The sequence below is a fragment of the Suricata suricatta genome, chromosome 9 (genome assembly GCF_006229205.1).
Source record: "Suricata suricatta isolate VVHF042 chromosome 9, meerkat_22Aug2017_6uvM2_HiC, whole genome shotgun sequence".
Taxonomy (NCBI): Eukaryota; Metazoa; Chordata; class Mammalia; order Carnivora; family Herpestidae; genus Suricata; species Suricata suricatta.
Window position 1 is genome coordinate 7336539 of NC_043708.1, and position 8454 is coordinate 7344992.

Consider the following 8454-nt stretch of genomic DNA (forward strand, 5'->3'; position numbering starts at 1 on the left):
CATCGGGCTCTGTACTGACAGAGCGGAACCTGCTTGAGATTCTCTCCCTCTGTCTCTGCCCCTCCCCCACTCGCCCTGTCTCTGTCTCTCTCAAGATAAATAAATAAAAACTTTAGAAAGAAAATCACAGGGGCACCTGCGTGGCTCAGTCGGTTAAGCGTCCGACTTTGGCTCAGGTCATGATCTTGCAGTTTGTGAGTTCAAACCCCTCGTCGGGCTCTGTGCTGACAGCTCGGAGCCTGGAGCCTGCTTCGGATTCTGTGCTAACCCCTCTCTCTGCCCCTCCCATGCTCAAGCTCTGTCTCTGTCTCTCAATAATAAATAAAAATGTAAAACGTAAAATAAAATAAACCATTTAATAAAATAATAATAAACAAAAAGAAAATCATAAAGAAAACACATTCACTATGCTGTATGTATTGGAAAAAAATCTGCATATGAGCAAACGACGCTGTTCACACCCATGTCGTCTGAGGATCAGCAGGACATCCGCAGGTTCAGCTCACTGGCGACCTTGCTGGGCTTTGTACACATTTCCCCGTGAGTTCCTCAGCCTCCAGTTCTCCCCCCAGGAGGCTCTCAAGCTGTGACCCATCACCACCAAGGAGAGGAGAGAGAAGGAATGACATAACTGGGGGACAAATTTCATCTTTTTCTGCCGACTCCTGTAAGTTGGCTGTGATATCCCGAAGTTCTCTCTCTTTTTTTTATGTTTTTATTTATTATTGAGACAGAGAGAAACAGAGCACGAGTCGGGGAGGGGCAGAGAGAGGCAGACAGAATCTGAAGCATTGCCAGGCTCTGAGCCTGATGCGGGGCTTGAACCCACAAACCGTAAGATCACGACCTGAGCTGAAGTCGGCCTCTTAACCGACTGAGCCACCCGGGCACCCCCGAAGTTCTCCATTAGAAGAGGCTCTAGGCTTGACGGCCGGCTGAGGTCTGTTAGCAATGCCCGCCTCCCGCAGACGTGGGGAAGGAAGAGAGGCCGCCTCCCCAGTGGTATCCCTCAGCCCCTGGAAAAAGCAGAGGCAAATCAGAAGGACAACCTTCCAGCTACAAAAACAATGTTTTGTCTATGACCAGACCCAAATGCGCTCTGCCATAAAGGAGTTGGACTCCTCCTGCTCCAAAGACCTCTGGACTATAGGGGCCCCGTTAGCCGGGGTGGCCATGGCCAAAGATGAGCAGTGCCCAACAGGGATGAAGCCCAGACTTCGGCCTTGGACAGCGGGGGAGTTGGGCTCAGTGTGGGGACGGCCAGCCCACCCTGTCCCAGAGAAGGGGCGCTCAGCCCACACCCTGCCCGAGGAAGGTGTCTCCACCTTCTGGTTCCTGGTCTCCTCACACAAGCCACCTTCCCTCTGTTGGCATGGATCCAGAAGTTGAAAGCAGCTTTCACTTAATTTCCACAAGAAAACACTCACCACATGAGGCCTTTGTCTAAGTGATGGCTTCTCCTAAAGTCAGGGAACCAGCCTGAGGTCTGGGGGGGGCCTCCAGTGCCCAGGGTCCTCCCAGGGATCAGGGTGAGGTGAAGAGGGTCCTCGCCTCAGGCACAGAATTTAAGAGGACACCTCACATCAAGATAAGTAACATTTTAATGCAAAAAGTATCGGGGGGAAAATGCATGATGAACAAAACTCAACATTTTAAACAGAAACAAGATCATTCTTGCTGATTTTTCTTTTAGCCTCAGGTGCCAACATGGCCCCGCACGGTTGATCCTGTCTTTGAAATTTTGATATTTGAGGGGCGCCTGGGTGGCTCAGTCGGTTAAGCCTCCGGCTTCGGCTCAGGTCAGATCTCACGTTCCTGGGTTCGAGGCCTGCGTCAGGCTCTGTGCTGACAACTAGCTCAGAGCCTGGAGCCTGCTTCCGGTTCTGTATCTCCTTCTCTCTCTGCCCCTCCCCCTCTCATGCTCTGTCTCTGTCTGTATCAAAAATAAATAAAACATTAAAAAAATTTTTTAAATAAAAAAAATAAAAAATTTTTTGATATTTGGTTCATCGTGGGTTTTTCCACAATCCTGAGGCTTAAAATATGAATTAAAATGCTTTTTCTTGGGGCGCCTGGGTGGCTCAGTCGGTTGGGCGTCCGACTTCAGCACAGGTCATGATCTCACAGTTCATGGGTTCAAGCCCTGTGTTGGGCTCTGTGCTGACAGCTCAGAGCCTGGAGCCCGCTTCTAATTCTCTGCCTCCTTCTCTCTCTGCCCCACCCCATTCATGGTCTGTTTCTCTCTGTCTCAATAATAAATAAACATAAAAAAAAATTTTAATGCTATTTCTTATGAGGCGCCTCAGTGGCTCAGTTGGTTGAGCATCCGACTTTGGCTCATGTCATGATCTCACGGTCCATGGGTTCGAACCCCACAGTGGGCTCTGTGCTGACAGCTCAGCACCTGGAGCCTGCTTCAGATTCTGTGTCTCCCTCTCCCTCTGCCCCTCCCACACTTGCACTTTGTCTCTCTCTCTCTCTCCCAAAAATAAAATAAACATTTAAAAAATTTGAATCCTACTTCTCTTGGTTGCTGAGATGTGGGGCGCCCCTTTGCAGTCTGAACCTGGGGGCCGGCGTCTCCCTCCCAGCCTCACAGGAGCGTGCACACTTCCTTCCTCCAATTTTCCAAGGCAGATCGGCTCTTTCCATCCCAAACTCAGTGCCCCATGTCCCAAGACCTGAGACTTTGACGTTCCTGTTGGCAAAGGACGGCCCTGCTGAGACAGGAATGAGGGACGAACCCGGGAAGGAGCCCCACGGAGGTGAGGCCCGTTGCTCACCAACAGGGCTGTTCTCCCAGGTTCTCTGAGGACAGGGGAGTCCCCACGCGCCGGGCAAGGGGCTACGACAGCCGGGGGAGCTGTCCTGAGGGCTGAAATGAAGCACGAAGCCAGCGAGCCAATCCTTCTAAGTGCGCGCGCTTCCGAATCTCCCTCCTCTCAGAAGCCGAGGCCCTGGGAGCAGGAGGGGCCGTGGAGGATCAGAAGGCAGCGAGGGTCAGGCCACCGCAGCCCCAGGCACACGCCAGAGGTGAGCTCACACTCCGCGCTCCTCCTGAGGTTTCCTGACTGAGCTAATGACATCCTAGGGGCGCCTGGGGGGCTCTGTCTGTTGAGCGGCCGACTTCGCTCAGGTCACAATCTCTCAGTTCACGAGTTCGAGCCCCGCGTCGGGCTCTGGGCTGACAGCTCGGAGCCTGGAGTCTGCTTCGGATTCTGTGTCTCCCTCTCTCTCTGCCCCTCCCCCACTCATGCTCTGTCTCAGTCTCAAAAATAAATTAAAGCATTTAAAAAAATAAATAAATGGCGTCCTAACCCAGTGCCAAAGGTCTTTGAAACGTCACCCAGTGCTAAGCACATGACAAGAAAATAAGGTGACAGAACAAGATGAGCTGAGGATACAGAAGGATAGGGCAGCCCAGAGGCAAGCGAGAGAGCGGGGAATGTCACATGCACGGCAAAGGAAGCTGCCTATGATCCCGGAGGGTTCTGGATGCTACAACCAGTCTGAGCCGCTGAAGACATCCCAGGCTCTTCCTTGCCCAGACGGCAGGCTCCTGGGCACGCCGGACATGTGCCGGGGCTCAAGCCCTGAGCTGGCTGTGCGGCCCACCAGCCCCGCACCCCCGGGGGCACGGCCTTTGCCCTTCCCAGCTGTGCCCTTGAATGGGCTTTCCAGTTTTCTGCAATGAGCATATATTTTGATTTGAACCCCCAAGCTAGAGGAACACAGAAGTACCTGGCAGTACTCCGAGAAAGCACTGGAAGGAGAGAAAAGTCTTTGTTCTCCCCAAGGCCCGGCCTCCAGCTGCGTTTTCTCTTCTGCAAAGTGAGAAAAATGGAATCCGTCTTACAGGACCGTGGTGGCAAAGGTTAGGAAAATGTACATTAACAGCTAGAAATTCTTAGAGCCTGAATAATGTGCCCAAGGTTACAGAGCATGTGGGGTAGGACCAGGTCACAGGCCTCCTGTCCCCAGCCTGTGTGTTTCCTGCTCTCTGACACCTGTCACTTTATTTGTCTGCCAGGACAGAAGTCACAAACAGGTATCTAAGAGACGGCCTTCACAGCATTGAAATGGCCTCATTTTTTGGCCAGCAGTATTTTAAAAAATGGGAAATTTAACATAACAGCATAGATTTCCCAGGCACCTGGGTAGCTCAGTCAGTAAAAACATTGGACTCTTGATTTCGGTTCAGGTCATGATCCCAGGGTCCGGGGATCGAGACCCACTTCGGGCTCCGTGCTTACAGCACAGAACCTGCTGGGGATCCTCTCTCTCTGCCCCTTCCCCACTCACCCTCTTTCACTCTCTCTCAAAATAAGTAAACATGTACAAAGAAAACACAAAGATTTCCACCTTCCCCCCAAGGAATCAGAACCTCAACAACGCTGAGCCTGGTGACAGTCGGGTGGCCCTGAGAGGCAGACACCCTGTCCCGGCAGGGTCCCAGGTCCCAGGAACCCTCCCCCCCACATACACCAAGTCTCCTTCCCCCACTTCCTTTCCCTTCCGGCCTCGTGAACATTTGGACATGGGCGGGGCACCTTTTCGAGAGAAAGCCCCTGGCTCCTTAGAAGGAGCAAAGCCTCTCGCCATTAGAGTCGATGAAAATCACAAAGCATCCCTTGAAATGTGCACGCGGTGATCAGCAGGCCAGAGACATGATTTACGGAGAAGGAGGAACACAGGAAGTGTGCCGAGCTGGGCGGAGACGTGCTCCGACCACAGGCCTCAGGAAGGAGCCGTGTCGTTGGAATGGCCTGGGGGGACCACCCAGAGGCACAGAAATCGAGCCGTGGATGTCTTCAGCTGAATTATCAGGAAACTGTCCCCGGAGTTGTCGAAGCCCGCAAGAGGGAGGAGTCAACGTAGAGAGGGAGGGAAGTGCCCATCCTGTTCCTGCCATGTGTCCTCAAGAGAGGACATCAGCTCTCTCAGCGGGCAGGGGAAAGCAGAGAAGCTCTGGCGACCGCAGCCACTGGCCCCAGGAGGGATCACCAGGCTTAGCTTCAGTCTTTCACACCCAAAGGAAGCGGCCACGTCGGGATCATGGGGGTCCGGTCTGCCCCAGCATCTGGGCCGGTTACCAAAGCATGACTGTGGGATCCTGGTTTTGGAAGAGTAGCCTGTCAGGTAGGTGTTTTGATCAAGGCTCTGTTCAGCTGCAACAAAAACCCAACTCAATCCGGTTCATGTGAAAAGAAAAATGATTGGCTTCCGGAAATGATCATTTCGGGGAAGAACTCCTTCAGGTATGGGTGGATCTAGGAGTTCATTGGATGCCCTCAGAACCCAGTCTCTCTCCACCTCCTAACTCTGCTTCCTTCTGTGCTGGTTTCACCGTCAAGCAGACTCCCCCGAGGTAGTGAGTCGGGGATGGCCAGAGCTCCGGTCTCACATCCTGGAGACCTCTGGGGAAGGGAGGCACACTTCTTACCCATAAATCTCAGCAGACATCCTGAGATCAACTCTTAGTGAAACAGCTTTGGATCGTGTGTCCATCCCCATAGTGACCAATCAGATTGAGCTGGGGGTGAAAAGCCACGGCCGGCGATCCTGCACCCCAAATCCATCATGGCACTGGGCCAGGGTGGGATTGGCCCCCTCCCAATCCAGATGGGCTGTCTGTGGAGGGAGGAGTCTCCACAGGACAATTAACATTCTGTTTCTAGAAGTCGGAGGGATGGAACTGAGAAGGCAGGCACAGAGAGGGCAGGGGAGGGGGTCTACGCAGTGAGGCGGCCTCTTGGGGTCGCCCAAACAGGGCCATCATGGAGGCTCCTGGGGCACGCTGGGATCTGGGGACACCACCACAGAGGCCACCTCAAGTCTCACCATGGACTCCAGGATCCCAAGTGCCCCCCCACACCAACCGTGAAAGCCGGGACGGTTAACACTCTAGGGGCGCCTGGGTGGCTCAGTCAGTTGAGCCTCCAACTTCGGCTCAGGTCAGATCTCACGTTCGTGAGTTCGAGCCCCGCGTCAGGCTCTGTGCTGACAGCTAGCTCAGAGCCTGGAGCCTGCTTCGGATTCTGTGTCTCCCTCTCTCTCTGCCCCTCCCCCTCTCATGCTCTGTCTCTCTCTCTGTATCAAAACTAAATTTTAAAAAAACATTAAAAAAAAATAAAAAAACACTCTAGTCACTTGGTGAGGCTGCCTTGGGTTCCAAGTGAACCTGCAGTTGAAGAGGTCAGTGCCGAAAGCCTGGAGGGGCCTGCGGAGGGTGGGGCTCGGGGGCCCAGGATTCAGAAGCGCAAATGCATGTCCCAAGTCACCCACAGCCCCCCCAATGCCCCTTCCCAGTAGCTCCTAGTCTCAGCCTCAGGAAGGAGGCATGAGACTTGGGCATGGGCGTGTGGTTCCAGCGAATGGGAGGCAAGGGAGGCTGGACAGGGAAAGAGGTCTGGCCTTCTGGAAAAGGTTGTCCTTGCTGCCAGGAAAAAAAAAAACAAAACCCCATCTGAAGCCCCTTTTCCAGCACTGGGCTTCACCGTGTGTGGATAGCGGGCCTGGACGGGGGCAGCTGATGTGCCCCATGGAGCGCCTGCTGAGGGCGGCCGCGGGGAGTCAGGGGTCTTGGGTGATGTCAGGCAAGTGGCTGAATTGGCCACCCTGGAGCTGCCGCCTCGGGGACCCTGTCACGTGACAGAGTCATGTCCCTGCCTTTGAAGCTAGCCCAGCTAGGAGTTTGTGCCCTACAGGTGAGAGCAGCCTCCTGAATACAGGGCAGACGGCAACTTTATTCAGAGTGGGAAGGGACATGGGAGAGCAGCACAGCCCCGAGGAGGGGGGTGAGCCCAGGTCCCGGCCCCTGGCGTCCTGGCCACTGCCACCGGTTCGGGTCACCAGCGCTTGTCTTACTGGAGACGCCTATCACTGCTCAGGTGAAGAATTTGCATTTTCCATCACTTCTGGGCCACACAAGGAAATTTTTCTTCCTAAGTAACTTTCTCGCTCTGGTTTCAATAAAGCTTCTCCCAGAAGGGCCAGGGTTGTGTCTTTTATACTCAGTCAAAACAAAACAAACAAGCAAAAAACACAGAAAGCTCCTACCTCGCTATCAATAAAGGCAATTAAATTCATTCAACTACGGCCATTTGATGGCTGTGTGTGCAGCCGATAAATTGGTGCTGACAAACATGTTTAAAGACACAGGAGAGGGCCGTCTGGGTGGCTCAGTCAGTTGGGCGTCTGACTTTGGCTCAGGTAGTGATGTCACAGTTCGTGAGTTCAAGCCCCGCATCAGGCTCTGTGCTGACAGCTCAGAGCCTGGAGTCTGCTTCGGATTCTGTGTCTCCCCACTCTCTCTGCCCCTCCCCCACTTGCGTTCTGTCTCTCTTGCTCAAAAAATAAACATTAAAGAATAAATACACATGGGGTGCCTGGGTGGCTCAGTTGGTTAAGCGTCCGACTTCGGCTCAGGTCACGATCTCACGGCTTATGGGTTTGAGCCCCACATCAGGCTCTGTGCTGACAGCTCAGAGCCTGGAGCCTGTCTTCAGAATCTGTGTCTCCCTCACTCTCTGACCCTCCCCTGCTCATGCTGTCTCTCTCCCTCTCTAAAAAAATAAATAAAAACAGTAAAAAAAAATATATATATATATATATAAAAAGAATAAGTACATACATAAATGCACAGGAGATGCTTTGTATGAACCATTCAAAGGGAAGAAAGGACACAACAGTGTATATAGAGCATGATCCCAATTTCATATACATGTATTTAATACACACACACGTAGAAAAGGGCTGGCAGGAAACCCAACAATGTCTAGCCCTGGCTGGTAGAATCGGGGATGACACTTATCTTCCAACTTTGTATTTGTACATAGCTTTCCAGTTTTCTGCAATGAGCATATATTTTGATTTGAACCCCCAAGCTAGAGGAACACAGAAGTATACCTGGCAGTACTCCGAGAAAGCACTGGAAGGAGAGAAAAGTCTTTGTTCTCCCCAAGGCCCGGCCTCCAGGCACACACGGGGGCCACACGGGGCCAGCACGGGGCCATTCAGGAGTGGCCGGGGATCGGGAATCCGGCCCTGCTGAACACAAAGGTGGAAGTAAGAAGCTGGCATCCCTGGGCCCAGAAGCTTCCATCAACCCACCTCCCACCGGATCCTGGAAGGTTTCTCCCTGAAACCAAGAGGCAGCGGAGGCCCCCGCTCCCCCGACCCTTGGCAATGAGCGGGCTTGGGAGCTGACCCCGCACAGGCTGACTCCCTGGGAGGCTCTCGAACTCAGGGGGTTTGGCACGTGGGAGGTTAATTCTCTTATCAAAACTGTACAAAATCCTAATTTTGCAGAGTGGCAATTTGGGGGAAAAAAAACCCCAGCAATGGGAAAATGTTAGTTATGCAGCCCTAGACATTCAGTTCTCAGGGGATCAATTATAAAAACACTCATTCAGCTATTTCTATTCAAATGAACACCTGAAGAGGAGGCCTCAA

General features: G+C 52.9%; 1 long non-coding RNA gene across 2 annotated transcripts; it reads right to left on the reverse strand.

Moving 5' to 3' along the window:
- Positions 1–2538: 2538 nt before the first annotated feature.
- On the reverse strand, positions 2539–7975 carry LOC115302504. Of its 2 annotated transcripts, none has more exons than XR_003913501.1 (3): positions 7909–7975; positions 3742–3824; positions 2539–2698 (listed from the first exon to the last, which is right to left on the reverse strand). It is a non-coding gene; the product is annotated as an uncharacterized LOC115302504 (long non-coding RNA). The 2 variants fall into 2 exon arrangements; XR_003913500.1 differs by lacking the exon at positions 7909–7975 and adding an exon at positions 5444–5615.
- Between the last annotated feature and the right edge of the window lie 479 nt (positions 7976–8454).